Raw genomic sequence first — 19,550 nt, forward strand, 5'->3', positions numbered from 1 at the left:
TTTTCTTTTTTTGTGAGTTTGTTTCCCAGTGATTAATAATGTGAGACTGAGACAGACAGGATCTTACAGCTTTATCTGAAGGGAGTATTTTTGTTTAAGCAAACCTGGATTCCTTCTCCATGGAATTTTACTTGTCATAACAAAACAAGAATCCAAATCTTTCTGATCCAGGTGGCAGCTCTGGGCACCAATCTGATTTCCCACCTTTGGAGATCCATGAGGCAGGAAGGGGGAACCCCCAGGAGCCTTCCCTGCCAGGAACGTCCTGGCTTTATCAGGAGCAAAGAGGCCACCAGGCACCACTTTTGGAGATTGATTCTCAGTTCAGTCAAAGAGAATACTCCTAAGCTTCAGGCCTGGGAAACTTAGGAAGAATGAAAACAATTTTTATGTCTTTTTCTGTTCATGTTGTTTATAGATATGTACCTTCAGAGTCTGCTATTCATAGTTTACCAATAGTGTGAAAGATTTTTACTTCGAGACCAATCAGGCTTCGCCTTAGCAATCCTGGTTGTAAAAGGATGCTACCTATTAGTAAAAGTTAACCTTCTGAAACATGGAGTCATTTTATCAATCCCCAGGATCTGGTGCAGGTTCCTGGTCCATCTTCTGTACACATCCTTCAGGTACCCAACCACCAGGTCCAGCTGATGCTCATCTTCCAAGTCTCCACACAGGTCATGTACCGGCTGGAATTCAGGAATTTCTTCAGCCAGCGGGATTGTTTCCCAGTTTTCAAGATCCCCAGGAGACACCCTTCAGCCCCTTTTGTCTTTACTATGAACTCCACCAGCTTCTTGTTGTCCCTGTCCCTGGCAGTTCTGGTCCTGTCAGGGAGGAGCTTCCTCAGGGGTTTCTGAGGGATGTGTCTGAGGAAGACAGTCCAGCCCCTTTCTCCCCTGTGTTTGGGAATGCTATCTGCACCACACTCTGGTATCCCTCTTTCCTCACTGGATAGCAGATATCAGCGGCAAAATACTCCAGGAAGGACCTGGTGAAAGAATGACAGCCCACTCGGATCCGATAGTCAGCATCAGCTGGAGGCACCATTCGATTTCCCTGCAATAGTTCTTCTTGGCTCGTTCGATGAGCTCCTGCTTCTCCTCCCAGTCAAAGTGCTTCAGGCTCTTCAGAGACACTGAGAAAACTTTTTTCTTCTCATTTGCGGTACCATCTGTGAAGAGCACACAGGGCCTCTGGTGCTTTCTCTTCACTGCTTTCACCCACTGGCCAGTACTGATGCTGCTGCCGCTTGCACCACACCAACATCCCTTCCTCGAAGAATTTGGGTTCTCAATGGGACAGAATGCTTGGGAAATTTTCCTCTCTTCATCTGCCAGAGGTGAGAGTGGAAGTAGGCTTTCTGAGGAAACGCTCCTGGAAGACATGCCAGAGGGTTCCAGCCCTTTATCTTCCTTGGAGTCAGGGGCTTTATTCCCAGCCAGGTGTGAGGGATCCTGGTTTTCCTTCTCCTGAGGCTGAGGGAAGGCACCAGAAGGCCCAGGTGAGGATCCAGGGTGGTTCCTGAATTTCCTCTCTGTGCCTGAGGCCACACCTGCCCCATCTGGGTGTTTCCCACCCTCTGCCTCTCTCCTCCCCATCCAGCTGCTTTGCCAGGCTCTCACTCTCACTGCTGATGCTTTTCTCCAACCCATCGGAGGCAGTTTCACAGGAGGAATCCAAAAATGTTCTCCCAGGCTGAGTTCCTTTTTTTCTGGAAGGCTCCATGGTGCCAGATTTAGAGGGGACAGAGAGAGACCCCTCCTCAGGAGCTATCTATGCTTGATCCTGAGGGGAATCATCCTTTCATCTTCTTTTTCTTCCTTGCTGACTGCTTCCAGCCTCGGGTTTACAGGATTCCCCATTTTGGGCTGGATTTTCCTCTGTCTAGGTGATGATTTTGTTTCTGTTTTTTTGCAGTTATGACTGTCAGGGGCTGGTGCCACACTGGAGTCCCTGGCCCTGCACCTGGCAGGGTTTGTTCCACCCCCATGCGTTCTGGCAGGGCTTGCTCCACTTCCAGATGCTCTGGAAGGGTTTGTGCCACTTCGAGGTGCTTTTCCACTCTCCCCTGGAGCCACAGAACCTCCCTGGCAGCATGCTTTGGCATCATCCTTCATCCCACAACTATTCTGGGGTTTTCTTTTCCTCTTGGCAGCCTCAGGTTCCGACTTTTTGGAGCAAGAGCGCAACAAGAAGCTGTGGGAGGGGGTGGGTGGGGCAAATTTCTCCTGGGAAAATTTGGGATTTGGTCCTTCTGCAGGTGGCGTTTGACTGCTGGAGTCAGTCTGATGGAGAATATCCAGGGAATTTTAAGGGAACGGTGATATTGCGACTCCTCCATGGCCTCACTCTCTTTTCTTGTGCTCCAGGGTGGAGGCAATGGCTACAGGCATTGACCAAGGGCCTGATCCCAGTGACTACAATGCCAGATTGGGCATTGTAAGTAAATGAGAATTATTTTCTGTGTTCTTTTTTCCTCATTAAATGAATTAACAAGTAGGTTTCTGTTGCCATCAGATGATACTACAATGAGCAGAAGCCTTTGAAAAAAATTGTGGTATAGAGGTCCTTAAAGATTTTAGAGCAATGCAGACATGGTAATGAGAAGAGCTGATGTGCTTTTTTATCCAATATGTAACATCAGTCTTAATTATTTCTGACACTACAGTCTTTATATTACGAGAACCTTTGTAAGAAAAAGAATAGCAACCAACTAAACAAAAAAAACAGTTCCATGACTTTTCTTTTAAATCTGGTTCAACTGTTCCTCATTAGAAGCAGTTGAAAGACTGGTTAAAAAGCATGTAGGCAGCACTTTTAACTAAAGTCAACATTTGTTTCGGGAAAAGTGTTTCAAGAAAGCTGTGGGCCAGCTGGAGAAATCCAGTGATAAATAACAGGTAAGATCAACAGTCTGAAAATCATGATGATGAGGATAGACAGGAAAAAACAGTTAGCCTTAAGAAGGGTATGCAGAAGGAAAATGTAGCAACAGTCATCAAATATGCAAATTATTGCTGCACACAGAAGAAGGCTTGAAAAATCTGTTCTCCGTATCTCACTTGGGAGTAAGACTAGCTAAAGTGATTTATATTAGACATTACAAAAATAAATGTCAAACATTAAAAAATATTACGACCCTAAATATTGGAAAAAAGTAATCTCTGGAAGGGTCTGGATTACCCATTATTAGAGATTTTTATGAACAGGTTTTGTTGACCAATGGTAAAGAATAACAAGCATAAAGGCAGAGGCCAATTTACTCTAGAGAAGAATCTGTTCCTATAGCAAAACTCTTTTGGATCATCTGTGAAACAAATACTCTGTCTCTCTCCCCCTCTTGAAATCAGTGCTCATTTTGCTTTAGGAGTATAGAGAGTCTTTAAAGATCCAGCACAACCAGAACAAGGTGTGGAGGAGCTTTGTTTCAGTTGAAAGCTCATTTTGATTATTATTTCGTTGGCTCATGATCTATAAAGAGATAGAAATCCACTGTGCATTCTGCTGGAAATATTTTGTGGAATGAAGCAGGAAACCATGCTTTGATGCAGACTTTTCAAGTAATTTCTGCTTTGATGTCTAGTCATAGACAGTAAAGGCTGCATGTTTACATGTCTAACTTCAGAAGTCTTAAACTGTTGTGTAAGTCTAAAACAATCAATTTAAGTTCCTTTCAGATTTTTTGGGCAGAAATAATCACTTACACAGGAGAAGCCATCTTGTCTCATCCAAAATGTTTAAAATATCTAAACCAGGCCAGGCCAGTTTTCCTACAGGAATGTCACATATCTCTTTGACTTTTCAGAATTCAAGGACAACCACATCATATTTAAGCAGTAAAGTCTTAAGATACCTGAATTTTTCTACTGCTATCCCTCTAAGTTTCATCCTGTGTCTCTTTTAACCACCTCCCCACCTTGTCTTCACCCAGGTGAATTACTTTAATCTCAAAGTATGGTTATACACGGTAAAATTAACAGAATGACGCAAATTGAACAAACAAAAATTATGTCTGTATGAAGTAAATTCTAATATTTCTCTGAGAGGAATGTTTCTACCGCATCTGCGGGGTGTGGTGTGCGCAGAACCAGCGAGGGGATTTGCTCCAAACGTACCTGAGAGAAGACCTCTCAGACCATTGAGTCCATGCTGCCAAATCCACCACTGAACTATATCCTTAAGCACCACATCTCTATGTTTTTAAATACTTCCAGGCATGATAATTCTACCACTTCCCTGGGTGACCTGTTCCTGATATTTGACAACCCTTTCAGTGAGGAATTTTTTCCTAATATCCAGATTAAACCTCCAGTGGTGCAACTTGAGGGCATTTCCCCTTGTCCTGTCACTTGTTACTTGGGAGAAAAGACCAGCTTCCGCCTCTCTACAACCTTTCAGGCAGTTAAAGAGGGCAATAAGGTTGCCCCTGAGCCTCAGTTTCTCCAGGCTAAACAATCCCAACCCCAGTTCTCTCAGCTGCTCCTCAGGAGATTTGTGTTCCAGACCCTCTGCCAACTTCATTTCCTCTCTCCCGACATGCTTCAGCGCCTCAATGTGCTTCTTGTAACCATGTGACAAAAGGAAGGCCACTATCTGCCAAGTTATCCAGAGAACTAACCAGAAGAGAAATTCTGTTGAATACAGTAAAAGAAATACAGAGGGATCCGGCCTGGAAAAGTGGTATTGAAGCAGCATGAAGAGTTACCAGGAGAGGCAGCAGCCCATGGCTGGAAAGAGGACACCTGCAGGGGTGCACACCAGAGCAGGGAGCATTTGCCACTGCCCAGTGACAGTGAGGAGCTACCTGGGACGTGGGGTGTGCAGGGGATGGGGGGGGAGGAGGTGCTTCTGGGGGCTGGGAGATATGTAACTGTTTATTAGTTCTCTCTAGAGGTTTGGTAACATGATTTATCTGTTGTATTACCGATATTGATCCCGAGTCTAAAGTTCACTGTGGATTAATTACATGTCATTAATAAATTAATAAAATATTTCAATTCCAATTCTGGACTAAGCTATGAGAACTCACTTGTTTTTTCTTGGAGTCTACCTTTCCTAGGGAAGGATACTTAGCAACCAGCTAGGATGAGTAGTGAATTATTTGTAGACTGGAAATAATAAAGGAAAACCCTATTTATCAGGAATGGTAAGAATTTTAAAATGTTTAGAATTATATATTGGAGTAATTAGAAGTCTTACAAAGTAGCCTGAAAGATCTGGGAAAATCAAAGGAATTACTTCCACATTTCTCTCATCTGTATTTGCAGTACTATTAGACTAGATTTTTTTATTAATATATCATTAATACCCAACATTGATATCAGCACACACTACTAATAGAAATAGAACCACACATTTGTCTTAGGCATGTATGCTGGTGACTTTTCTTTTGTATTTCTGGCATCTTTTAATTTTCGGTTTTTAAGATAATTTCTCTCAGGGGATGACTTTAATTTGATCCTGTTATTCATATTGCTCATCCAGACTTAGGAATCTGGGATGAGGGAAATGAGAGGGGAAGCACACAAGATTTTTTTTCTTTCTAAATGAAAACCATATCTGTTCAAAGATTTGACTTGTAATTGAAGAATAAACATACTTTACCACACTCCAAAGGAAAAAAAATACAATGCTTAAATTGTTATAATGATGATTACTTACATTAAAAAACCCAAACCCCAAAAACTCCCAAACAAACAAGCAACCTCAAAAAACCCCAATGAAATTAAAACAGGCAGAGCAACTGATGTTTTTCCAAACTCTGTTTTCCACAGAAAGACGAGTAAATGGTTAAAGGCTGGATTAAGACCCTTCCCCATTACAGTTTCTAGCTGTGTTAATATATTAGTCATCGATGCAGATTTTTATCTGTATGTGCCTAATCTGCACATGTATATATACACACCCAAAGGTACACACATCCTGGAAATGAAGGCAGGGTAGAAAGACTGCAAAGTTCTGAGGAAGTATGTTTAACAAATAAATGAATAAATTAATTCTCAATATTTGTGGAAACAAAAATGGAAAATTTCTGTGCAATCCTTTCCTTAAGTCATATTTTCCTAGCCCACCTGGAAGTGTTGGTTAAGAAATGTTGTAGACCATGTAAACAAAATCTTTAGAAAAATCATAATGAAGTCATATTCCAGAAACTTGTTTTACACGAATTTATTCTTTGCTCAAATTGGCATCATAATGTATCTAAATAATTAGTCTGTGTAGCATTGCAGGAAAAAAGATTAAAACACAGAAAAGCAATTCCCTGACTCCTAGTTAAGCAATTCCCTGACCCCTGCCTAGTTAACTAGACTCTCTAGTTTTGCCACTGCCATGTGTTCTATGCTGTAGAATTACAAGAGGAGCTTAAAGATCATACTTATGTTATATTTTTCTGTATGTCAACCTCCATTAATAATAGTGAAGCAGGCTTAAGGAGGTTTGATTTGCCTCCTAGCTTTCAAAGATATAGCCTTAACATTTCTATACTAAGTGTAGTCATTTAATTATTTAATGTTAAGTAACAAACTTCAGTACTGGAACATTCTCTCAGGCTTTCCTTTCCAAAATATAACTTAAAAATAATACTAGCATGAAAACTGAAGTTCTCAGAGCAATTTTGGAACTAGACTAAAAGAGGGAATATGATTTTTGGAAGGGTATGTGAGACATGCTTTTTCTGTTCCAGAAACACACAAACACAACTCAGAAGAAAAGGACTGTCTGACTTTTTCTCTGATCCTGGGCCTGTGGCAACACAGCTTACTAGGCTATCACTAGGATTTATCAATTTAAAAATATGCTAATGAAGGCACTCAATTTTTGATCATCATCAACAAAATGATCTTTATTACAATGTTTGCTACATATAAAATATGTTTGTGCCTGCATCTATATGAAGCACATACCAAAGTGGTCGTAGATGCCCCATTGCTGGAAACACTGAAGGTCAGATTGGATGGCGCTCTGGGCAACCTGAGACAGTTGAAGATACCCCTGATCATTGCAGAGGGGTTAGACTAGATAATCTTTAAAGGTCCTTCTCAACCCAAACTGTTTTGTCCTTCAATGGCTCTATGAGCCTAATCCATTTTCACTGCTGTATTAAAGGTTCTGCTATGATTGTTAGCTCTGTAAGCTTGATGTATATATATTCTCTGAAACAGCCTTTCCTATGCTGCACTGCTATTACAACTCAGTAATTGTTGACTTCCAATACTTTCATTTACTTTCAAAGTTTTTCATGATTGTCAAATGACAGATCTCTGTAGCGCTTGTTCCAAGTTTATCCTAGTTTTAGTCCTAGCACCCTTCCCATTTCAGCAGTTACAGTAAAACTTCATGGACTTCACCTGCTGTAATATAGTGGCTATAGCTATGTGTAAAGGCAATTTGGTTTTTTTCAGAACAAATGAGCATCCGGAAAAAGAGAAAGCAGGTGTTTAGAAGCATTCACACTATGTTTCAGAAAATGTGTTTTCACCTTGTACTAAGAGCAAGCACAAGGTGAAAAAATGTCCAGTGTAGGTGGACCTCAAGTCCTGTCCAAAGGTGAGCTCCAGAATCTCTGGCAAAAATCTAGAAAAACAATCCATGAAGCTACCCTCTAAGTCTTTTAATTATCCCTTACTGTTATAGTTTATATCTCCCAAGTTTATCTTAGAGGACAGATTTTAGCTATTAAATGCCTCTGAGCTATTTAAAAGAAACATACTAATCTTACTAGGTGATACTATATATAAATAGGATAACATAAAAAAATTCATACATTGAGCCTATAATCACCCAGCACCAATTGGATGTACATTCTTTGTATAATAATGTGCTCTTCAAATCAACATTTTCTTTTGTTTTCTCTGAACACATGAAATGACAGTTTTCAGGAAAATCCAACCACAAGCAGACAGAGACTATTCAAACATATATAGAGCAAAGTTTTCCCTGGGTAATTTAATAAACATAATTAAAAAAAAATAAAGCCAATTTAGTAGCATGAGTTTGAAGAAATAATTTTAATGGTAAGTAACAAAACTTATATTTTATTATTGATATTTTATTTGCTTATTTTAACAGTTCTCTTTTCTCAGTATTGGTGTGTTCATTTTAGTGTGTTTTTTGAGGAAGGGGATGTATATATTTTCTTCTAAAATATGATGGTTTAAAATATTTTTTCTTTGAATTCCTCACTTCATCGGCAGATTTCCCTGTTCCAATAAATACTTTAGACAACTCAGAGCAAACTTTACATTAAAGGTGACCTTATCAACATATCCCTGCTTTCACTTATTTAGTTATAATCAAAACCTGTTCTGACACATGAAAGATGTTCTCATTATGCAAAAAATGTCTGGACTGGCATAATAATTTGAAAGACATCCAACAACTTCATCCTGTTGCTAATACTGAAATATCTCTTCTCAATACCTTGCTACTTGATTCTGTGTATTTGAGGTTCAGTGCAAAACCCACAAGGGGTTTTAGTCTTGCCCATTTTACCAGTTTCATCATCCTGTTGATTTTTTCCCAAAATTGCCCTAAACCAGTACAATCTGTAACACATCAGTCAACAGATAGTTGCAGTATATGTAATTTTCTTCTAAAGAAGAATAAGTAAACTCACAAAAGTAAATATGAAGGGACCTATACTCCTCAAAAATATAAGGTACTTTTAAAATTCAAACTTTTCATTTTACAGCTTAAGTTAAATTTCCATTCTTGATGATCCATAGCCATTGGTAGATCAGTTGAAGTTTTGAGAGCAAGATCTTCCTTATATTCAAATGAGAAGTTATTTAGCTCAGCATTTCCAATTTAAAGACGTTCAGACATCTTCAAGGGCATGATTATAATACATTGTTCTTCCCTTTCTAAATGAACAGTCTTTTCCAGAAGGCATGTCAATAGATCCCTATGATATCTTTGGTTATGCTTCAGTTCTCTAAATGATACCTGAATAACTGTGGGGAAAATATTCAAAGACATTTGGATATCAAATTCCTTCTAATTATCAAGTGTAAATGTGTACTGCCAGTATTTCAGTGAGATAAAATTTTGTGTTGTCTGACTTACAAGGCCAAGACTTTTAGGGATTCAAAGCATTTTTAGATCAAACATTGAAAATTTGCACTTAGAATGTATTTCTTGTTTCATATTATCTCAGTTATAATATGAAATATAATTTCATATAATCTCAGTGTTTAATATTTTAACATATAATTCAACATAAAGGGGAAAAAAAAGCTCTCACTGAGTTCACAATGAAATAACTGGCAACCAGAATTTACATATTCAAAAGCGATGCTCTACAAATGTGATATATGCCCAAAACTATGTAAATATTTGTTTTACTGGCAGTGATACTGGAAACTTATTTATCCAGAACTAGAAGTGTTTTGGAGTGACGTGGAACTGTTGTGTTTTTCAGGCACCCATGCAGTAAGTGCGCAGGGAGTCACTTACCATCAACTCCCAGCAGAGTATTTTTATGGTAATAGAGCAGATTAAAACAAAACAAAAAAAAAAAGGCAAAAAAATTAAACCGCAAAATCTTACCCTTTTCCCTATAGGAAATAAATGTATAATCTGGTTTTTTATACCAGGGTTAAACTTCATCATTGTGGGTGATATCTGGAGGATTCATTTAGCATGTGTCAAAAACCCAAAGCTACGCAAAACTATTTTCTAGCAGCAAGTTATACCATTTAGTCTGAGATTTTACTGCATCAGTGAAAACTCCTGATAGGCTGGCCAAAACCAATTTTTAAATGTTAAAAAAATTATTAGGGAATGAACTTTATTTTAATATTTCATTTCAATATGTTATGAAAATATTTTGAAATAAAAATTAATAAAAATTAAAGCAGAAATGGGGATGTTGAGCAACTTAGTGGCTTATGTGAGTTATCTATAATTTTATCTGAACTTTTATGACTAACATGTTGAATATTTTCTCTTGAAATTGAAATATTTTCTAAAACCACATTTTTAACCCCCCCCCCCCCAAAAAAAAATAAATTGCAAATACTGAAAGGAGGATAGAAAGAGCTTGTTGTTGTTTTGGTTTTTTTCCTCTTTTTCAACATGTGCAATTGCATTAAAAGACTGAAATATGCTGACCAAGGTAAAAAGTGTTGTGCACTACATCAAAGTTGCCATGTGTTGAATTCAGGAGCCATACAGATATATTTACTAATCTGCCTCACGTCTGTAATTTGAAGCAGGAAGTTTCCCTGGCCGTGTTAAAGACTGGAATGTACAATATAATTATAGGTGTGTACCACATATGGCAGGAGGCAACTCCTGGAAAGTTATGCAAAAGGATTTCCTGATACTTCCCAGGCTAAAATATATCTTGTAATGACTAATGTTTAATTTGGATAGTCATGACTATTTTTAAAATAATTTTTGACACCTTCTCCTATCTCTTATATACTGCTATCTAAAGCTACTATCCTAGAACACGTTGTCACCAATAGCAACTTATAATTTATTTTGTAAGGAATTCCAGGAATTTGTCATGTGAAATGGAACCACAGACCTTACCACAAGACCCATATATCTATCATTCTACAGCTTGATTAACACTTTGCTCAAAAACTAAGAAAAATTTTATGGTCTGTGAAGACAGGAGGGCTAACTCAGAAAACAAAGGAGTCCAGTTTATTTTTGACATGTAGAAACACTCTACACATCAGCCTTGTCAGCCTTCATTTGTTTTACTTCTTGGATGATATCTCTGTTTGTAATGTTTTCTTTTAAAATAATGCTTTAAAGGCCCTATAGGAAAAGAAAATAATTTCAAAAATATAAAAAATTTGTAGACAGCATATGCTAAATAATTTCAGCCAGAAATCTGATCAGACATTGTTTATTTATTTGGTTGGAAACACTGATGCAGCAAAAGTAACAGGGGAACAAAAGAGTTAAAATATATCCAAACCTGATAATTTTCAGCAATGATGGAACTTCTCTTGACAAGAGTTTTTCAGCCCCCCTATCTGATATGAGACATCCAGTTGAACACCAGTCCTTGTCTTCTCCAGAAACCCAACCACTAGGCTATGCTCTTGCTCTTCAAATACATAGTTAGATAGTCATTAAATGCAAGAGAGTGAGTTTAACAACAATCTACCTAGTTACTAAGACTCTCAGCTATGATTCAAATGATCCAGGCTCAATGTGCAGTTCCCATGAGTATTTATGTTATTACACCATGTTGAGCAATTCCTGCAGAATAAGCTACTATAATGAGAAAACACTCCATAGCCTGATTATCAAAGCAAATAGCTTTGCTGCATAGACCAACATGGCCATTTGATGGACGTCCACTAAGAAAAAAACCTTACTGCCTACAACAGATCTTGATATCTTTCATGTGAAATCAAGTTCTGGCTGAGATGTATTTAAAAGAAAAGGACCCATTTTATGTTCCTATCTTGCCTTTAAAGGTTGATATTTCTTAACACATAGCTTGATCTTAAATGGTGCTGAACATTCTGAGTCAATTTGAAAAATCCCTTAATAGATGTACTAGTTTGAGTTAGATATTTCATAAATTTCGATGAAAAAAACCCTGACTTTTCTACTTTTCTGACTTTCACTTACTGACAAGTTAGAAGGGGTGTGACATCAGCCTTGAAGTCTTTATAAGACTTTCCCTGAAAGTGAAATATCTTCACCTCAGCTTTAGACTTTTGAGAAAAACCTAATTTTTTTATTTTCTTTTTTCAAAGTTTGGGCTGATTTTTCCTTGTGGAAATCTTCTATGCATGATAAATTTAATTCTGAAAGAAAATTGCACACCAAATATATTACTTATTCTAATGATTTAGAGGAAAATTCCATCATTTTTCCAATTCATTGGCTTGGGCAAAGTAACTCACATCTTTGTAGGAAGGAACCCACAAACAGTACTATAACATTAGTAAGAGATCTAAGCAATTAACCATATAAACCATAAGACACATTGTTTAGTTTAAGCCAAAATTTAGGGAAGCAGCTAATCAAAAGATAAAGTTTTCAACACTTTTGTATATTTGTTTAAATACTATGCCAAATAAAGGCACTGCATAACTTGGTAACTGAATGCAGATTTTTTTCTCTTTGGGATGTATGTTACTTTTTATGAAGGATGCTACTGAAGGCCATCAGGAGTAGGTTTTGATTATCTGGTAAGACTAATAGGCTTTTCAGTCTTATTTTTGTTAAACAGAGAAAAGCAAACAAAAACACCCCACAAACCCCAACCTATCTCTTTAAGAAATGACAGCTGTAAAAATAAATTGCTTGTGTAATGAAGATGTTCTGTGAGGTTTCTATTCTACACATAAAATTTTCTGTAGGATTGTTAGTAAGGGTAGTAGGGTATTCTTCATAGAATCATAAAATAGTTTGAGTTGGAAAAGAACTTTAAGGTCGTTGAGTCCAACCATTAACCCAGTACTTCCAAGTCCTCAACTAAACCATGTCCCTAAATGCCACATCTACACATTGTTTAAATACCGCCAAGGATTGTCACTCAACCACTTTCCTGGGCAGCCTCTTCCAGTGCTTGATAATCCTTTAGGTGAGAAAAGTTTTCTTAATATCCAATGTGAACCTCCCCTGGTGCAACCTGAGGCCATTCCCTCATTTTGTTATTTGCTACATGGAAAAAGGTAATCAGACTATGCATGCTTGAAAGGAAAAATGTCAGTAGATAAAGCCAGCAGACAGCTAAAGAAGCAGTTTTGACTTTGTCAGCAGCCAAAAATTTGGTTCAGAACCACAGGAATATCACACCTGACAACTGAAGTTAGGAAAATTCCTTGGGTTTGTATTTTTTTTCCTACTGTGTTGAGGTTAATAAACTGTCTTACAAAATGAATCAAGAGTTAGAGGTCACATACTCCATCTCAAGCAGATCTAGTATTACAAATATTATTATTTATTTATCAAGCCGTAATACAGCATTCATGTGATATTTTGTTTTCAGTAGCTTAGAACTTTGTTAGAAGTTTAGCTGCTTGCACTGATCAAGGTCTGGGCCCAGGGTCAGGAATGCAAGGAGGGTACAAATCAGTTTCTAAGTTCAGCAATAGTCTGCAGCCATCTAAATGGTATTCAAAACTGTGTCAGACACTTTTGGGTAACCAGTGAAGGTTACCAGACAGGCCATCAGATGTATAATAGAACAATGACTTTCTGGATTGGCAAAATCCCTTGGGCTCAATACCTTGACATCTCCAGGGCATCCAAGGATGACCCTCCAGCTATAAAACTACCATAAACAAAGGAGATCTAGTCAATAAAGTCAATGCCAAAGAGAGAGCAATGCAGTTCATCCTAGGGTTCATCATGGGCCCAGATCAATTATCTGCAAACAGATATTTAGATGTGTCTGAATGTCCCTATAAAATTCTCACAGCTCTTCAAGAAGTCTTAAACTGAATTCCACTTGGCATTGGCTAAATCCCAGACAGACTTACTAGGCAAAAAGCTTGACATGGGAAACAATGAAAAGAAATGGGTTGAATCATCAGGTGATGTGAAAATTGGTGAAACCAGCAAGAAAGCTGGAACTGAGCAGCGTAGACAGAGTGTGAAAAAACCAGATGAGATGGGTGAAAGGTAGAGAGACCAAAGGGACAAAGAGTTTGTGAGTAAAGAACTGTAGCCTAAGGGAGAATGTTTGGAAAGGGATTAAATTTCAAATAAAAGAGGGTGATGGCTGATCCAGACAGATGAGGCTGGTGGTATAGTGAGGAAATAAAAAGTTCTAGCAGACAGATTGAAAGTATAGAGCACATATCAGTAAACCTCAGAAGATGGAGTGTGAAATACCACCTTAAATTGCAATCCTTAGTATGTTTTTTTATATTTTATAATTTTTCAGCAAAGACCTCTGAAATATGTTTGCCAAATTTTTTAGTGCAGTGCTGGCATCTGCATAGGGGATTAACTGCTGCCATCCCATACTCCATGACATGGAGTGTCAGAGGTCTGTGACATCCATCCAGAGCTTCCAGCCAAGCTGTGAGATATCACTGCATGACAAGCTTTCTGCTTTTTGGAGTTTGCCTTTTTTTTGATGGAAATTTTACATGATCCTCCTCTCCCATCGTCTCAAAACACTATGGAGCTCCAAAACTGTCAGAATATCTGCATCTTGATTTTTCATTTTCTTTATGCAAGTATAAGCAATTAATTTGAGCTGAACTTCTCATAGGTGGTTGCTTGTTTTCTAGTCCTCATCATGTGGATGAATTTATAGGAACCTAAAAAGCCATATGACATTTTGAAGTACTTCCCATATTCTAGAAGACAATCTCAAATGCCTTATCTGATTTAGTGTATTATTTGACACATTGCTTCTTCCCTTCTTCTCTTTGTCTCAGTTCATGCAGAGTAAAAGCGTCCTCCTTGCTAGAGAGTGTTGTGAAAATGCATTCATGCTTTAAGGTCCTTTGTCTTTGATCTGTGAAGGAGTTTCATGCTTTGTTAAAACTCAGGAGGTGCTTCTGGTACGCAGGAGCATGCACTGGAGACGGCTCATACCATATCACCTGCAGTGACATCTGGTGAGTGTTTCATCTACAAGACTTGCGTGAATCAAGCAAAGAGCAGCCCCAGCTGGGCTTGTGTAGCCCCCACATACCTGCCATGGTTACTCTTACCTGTGTGACCTTGCAGAGCTGGCTGGCAAAACTTGGACTGGGGGGAAGTGGGAGAAAAACTGCAACCTCACCTTGCTCATGTCAGAGTGATGATAATGCTACCTCAGGGGCTGAAAAGCAGGAAACATCCAGCTGGGTCTCACAACTGCTGTGTCCAGGACTAGGCAGGTCTGAAATCACTCAAGTCTGTGTTAAGATGGATATTGCGGTAAAGACTGCCACAGGAGAAGAAATGAGCAGTTCTGCCTTTGGAAGAGGTTTTGTAGCAAATATGCAGTGAGTAAAATTTGAGCCTGTATATTCAGCGTGAAAGGAAAAAAAATTGAGCATTTTTCATTAATTGAACAGTATCCCCATATCCATCTGTGCCTTAATGAAGATGGTTCCTATACAAAAATAGCATGTGATCATGTAATTAAAAACTGCACTGAGTGCATAATGGTTGACAAGAAGCAAAGATTTGTATACACAACACACGCTCTCAGTCTCACGCACATGCACATATATATGTACATTTTTCTGTTATGATCTTTCCCCTGTTCATAAATTTAATCTAGGATTTTAGACTCTGGGTGAGACTTGTCTGATCAGATAGATTTATCTCTATCTATCACATAGAATATAAGTGCAAACTTGCTGCTTATACAATTCCTAATTAGTGGAGAGAGATAGAGGCTTTTGATGCAATCCACAATCTGATCTAGATATAGATTTTAGGGAAAGCATCCTAAAACTACTAAATTTGATGGTTTTGACTATAAAACAGTCTGAATGACTTCTCCAAACATAAGCAATGTAGACTTCTAAGATTAGATAACATGAATCTCATGGTAAATATTTATTTCATGCCACAAATTCTTACCAATAAAAACATGTAAAACATTGTAAAATAGATGACAGGTAATATTATAGCAAGAAAGAAATACACACTATAATAAATCTGTCTAGGCTAAGCATCTAAAATTTTTACCTAATCCAGTGAAAAAATACTTAGAGTTAAGTAAATAAAGAGAAAATGTATAATTAGACCTTGAAATGTATATTATGCTTTCATAAACTATAATATTAAAAAAAGAAAAACGCACAGTGAAGTGAAAGCAACAATTGAAATAATTAGTCATTGGTTAGTAGGATGTTGAAAAACAACACACAGAGGAAAAGTACATTTCCAACATGCAATTATCTAGTTAGTCAGAACAATTCATTACTTTCTCCCAAATCAATATCACAAATGCTCAATATTTTCTTCTATAAACTGAAATTAGATATCAGTCAGATGTAAGTACCAAGCAGAAATGATTTGTAGCTCTTAAAATTATGCTTGCTCAAAATCTGATTGTGAAATTGATTGTAAGCATAGATTTTGACATTTTACCAATTATATTACATTACTACATGTGCCAGTAAGAGTTCTTGGCATATGGTGTAATATAGGCAAACTATATGTGAAGTGACAACATGAGCAAGTTATGTCTGACTTCTACAAATGTAGCTATAATTTTTAATTCCAGACATGATGATGGAAGGAAAAAATCAAAGCATTTTCCATTTTAATTTAAATTGTTGATGATGACATTATGCATGACTTGGCTACTTTTAATATCCTTGCCAGTGTTCAGAAAAATATGTAGCATGCATAAAGATTAATAGGCCTTACTCTGTTTATTACTTAACTCATAAAGGGTACAGCAAGGTTTTGGGGAAGGTGATGGACACTCTGGCCCAATCCAAAATGAATTTTTTTCCTTTTCTTTTCCCTGATTTAAAGATGAAATGTAGTAATAAAACAAAGAAGCTTATATAGCATTTGGCAGAAACAATAGTAGTTGGAGTGCCAATCTACTGGAAAATTGGTCATGATCTTGTGTTCTGTGTGGTCCCTCTAAAGTTTCACATGGAAAATAAAGCTTTTAGCATACTGTTGTGCTCATTTTAGCTACGTAGCAGAGTATCTGAGGCATTATTATGACAGACAAATATACTTCTAACACTAAAGGTGTTCCATATTTAAACTTCAGTAGCCAACTATACATTGATTACATAATGTTTAAACCTGGCATAGAGGTTTAAGAGTACAATCAGAAAAGTGTTGTCCTCTGGAAACTAGAGGTGTAAATTATTGTCTCAGTGGCTATGAGTGCAACCCAGTAAGATTTAAAGAGGTTGATACATATGGTGAAAGGAAGTGAACTAGTGGAACATTTTAGTTCCTATTTATTTTTGGCATATATTAAATCACTACACATTTTCTTTTAAAGTGCTCATGTTGGTTAGCTTGTTATTTGCATGTCATTTTATGTGACAGTCAATATAAAATTTTCATCCAACATACTTAATGAACAAATACATGTTTAATATACTGTAGTTATGACATGAAGGAGCTGTGTCCCATCTGGAATGACGCAGCTTCACAGGGAAATTGGTCATTGAGAGGATGATGTTTAAGCACTAGGTGCATCCTGAGTTGGAGAAAGCTGTCATTGATGTCAGAGTGTTGTGTGAGGTCCATTGGCCTGGATTACAGCACTGACTTTATTTAAAGGGCTGCACACTGGTGCTGATTTCCATGGGATCCATGCAGCAGCGTCGTGGTTACCTGTCACAGGCACCTTGGGACTGATGACATTACTGTGACTGCCTGATTACATCTCTTTGTTTCTGTTTTCTAAATATAGGGCAAATTTTACTTGTATCTAAGGAACTCACACACATAGCAACTGAGTTGTTTCAAATGTGTCTGGCTTCAGTCTTCCAACGGTGCTATAGTGTACTTTCAAAACGGACTATCACTCAACATACCACACAAAATTATTTGAATTATCTCAACAGTACCCCTCTGAAGTCTGTGTATCTTAAATTTGCTACTGTCCCGCTCCTGCATAATTTAGTTGAACAACACCAAGAAAATGTTTCAATTGTAGAGTCTCAATATCCTTCCACCTCCACTTCCCAACACACCCCTCTATACCTATTTGTTCAATTAGCTTACCAATTAGTTCAATTTCTAAAGGGCATTTTTTGTAGACTGCAGGGATTTTTCTCCACTGCTTTCTACCCTTTTACTGATTCTCTTTTCCATTTTCTCAATAAAACACCTCAATTCAGATAATGTAGGTGAAGATATCTTCTTCATGGAGTGGGAATGGAAAAAGAGGACACAAACACACAGTTGTTGTATTATTATATTGTGTTATTTTCATGCAGTGGTTCAGGTGTTTCATGACTCATTGTGCTCTAGAGATAAGTCCAAAAAAAAGTTGGAAAATATAACTACTTTTTTTTTTTTTTTTTGGAGCAAAGGTTATGAAAATCAACAGTATCAGCAGAATTTGAAACATGCTTCATGCTTGGCAACAAAAAGGCCTATGACTGTTCTGAGGTGCATGATGGACAGATTTCACAACCATTTTCACTTTCATTTATCAATCTTGAAAGGCAAAGTTTCTATCATAGCTTTTGTGCTATTTTTTAAATCAGTCAGGATAATCCATTGTGGACATCCATATAGTCTTTTAGAGAGAACTAAGGTCCACAATAAGGAAAAAAAAATGAGGCAAAAGGATTCTTGTGTTAGACATATGAATACATTTAAACTGGATAGAAAAAAGGTATCCAAAAATTTTGTATGACATGTGGTTGGGTTGACAACCAACAGAGCTGAATGCACTAGATAGAAGCAAGACTAAAACTAAATTGTTGTATGAACTATACTTGTCAGTCTTCAACTCACTTATAACTTGCAGTCAACATTCTTCCAAAATACGTATTCTAATAAATATGCTTGATTGATAAATAATTATGATTTCTAGAATTAATCATAAATTTGAAATCAAGCTATTTGATTTATTATTTCTACTTGTAAACCCCATCTCACTTGATATTTTTTAACTGGAATCGCAGTAGTTATCAGAATAAAATGACATCCACAGAATTAGTGAGGAGGTACAAAGCTGTGAAAAGATGAAGGTGAAGTAGTTAAAAAGAGGTTAAAAATTGTCAGGACTGACTAAAAGCAAAAATGTAAAAGCCAAATAAAGCCATAGAGCACTGAAGACTTTAAATTCTATAAGAGGCAATTTAGAGCTTCTCTTACTAATTCATCAGAAAAGAGATACACTTTTTGCCCATTATTTTTCACTGCATAACTGTTGTCTCTGAAGCCATGTATTAAATATTTTTAGTTTCCTGTGCTAATTATTTTACTGGAATACTACATTATTTTCATAGTGACACACAAGTTTATAAATTGCTGAATTCTTACCCAACTGAAAATTAAATAAAAGGCAGGTAAAAAGTGCTTCAAAACGTATGTTGAATAATTCAATAAATGCACTAAAATTGTATTTTAGCAATAAATGTTGTGCCATAAGGGTAATACTCCCCACTGCAGTCTCACCATCAAGACTCCCAGACGAGGCATTTGGTCCCCACCCTTCCTCTTCCAGCTCCAAGCCTGGAGTTGGGAATTGGAGACACAAAGGTGAAACTTGTGGATTGATAAAAAGCAATGTACTGTAAACAGAAATGAGATAAGAAAATGAGCAGTAACAACAACAATAATAATAACAACTGGTATAAGACAAAGAAAAAAAATTATATAGAAAGTAAAACAATACCAGACTGTTTCATTTTTTTACCTTTAATCAATAATGTACTAAAAATTATATAGTCCAGAGTCTTATCTAGATTTTTCTGAAGATATTTGTTTCTCTGTCTCTCTCTTTCTTTTCTGTTTTTTGGGTTTTTTTCCTTTCTTTTTATAACTGGGCTTCTACAGAAGCAATCAAAAACAAGGACTTCTGCAGAGAAGCAAAACAGAAGAATGGCATCACAGGGGACATTGCAACCAGATGTTTCCAAGGGAAAACAATTCTCTTTGACAGAAATTTGACTAAA

General features: G+C 37.2%; 1 pseudogene; it reads right to left on the minus strand.

Moving 5' to 3' along the window:
- Positions 1-524: 524 nt before the first annotated feature.
- The window catches only part of LOC102042130, a 46,807-nt pseudogene continuing 27,781 nt past the window's right edge, over positions 525-19,550 (minus strand).

This window comes from Geospiza fortis, unplaced genomic scaffold (genome assembly GCF_000277835.1).
Source record: "Geospiza fortis unplaced genomic scaffold, GeoFor_1.0 scaffold264, whole genome shotgun sequence".
Classification (NCBI taxonomy): domain Eukaryota; kingdom Metazoa; phylum Chordata; class Aves; order Passeriformes; family Thraupidae; genus Geospiza; species Geospiza fortis.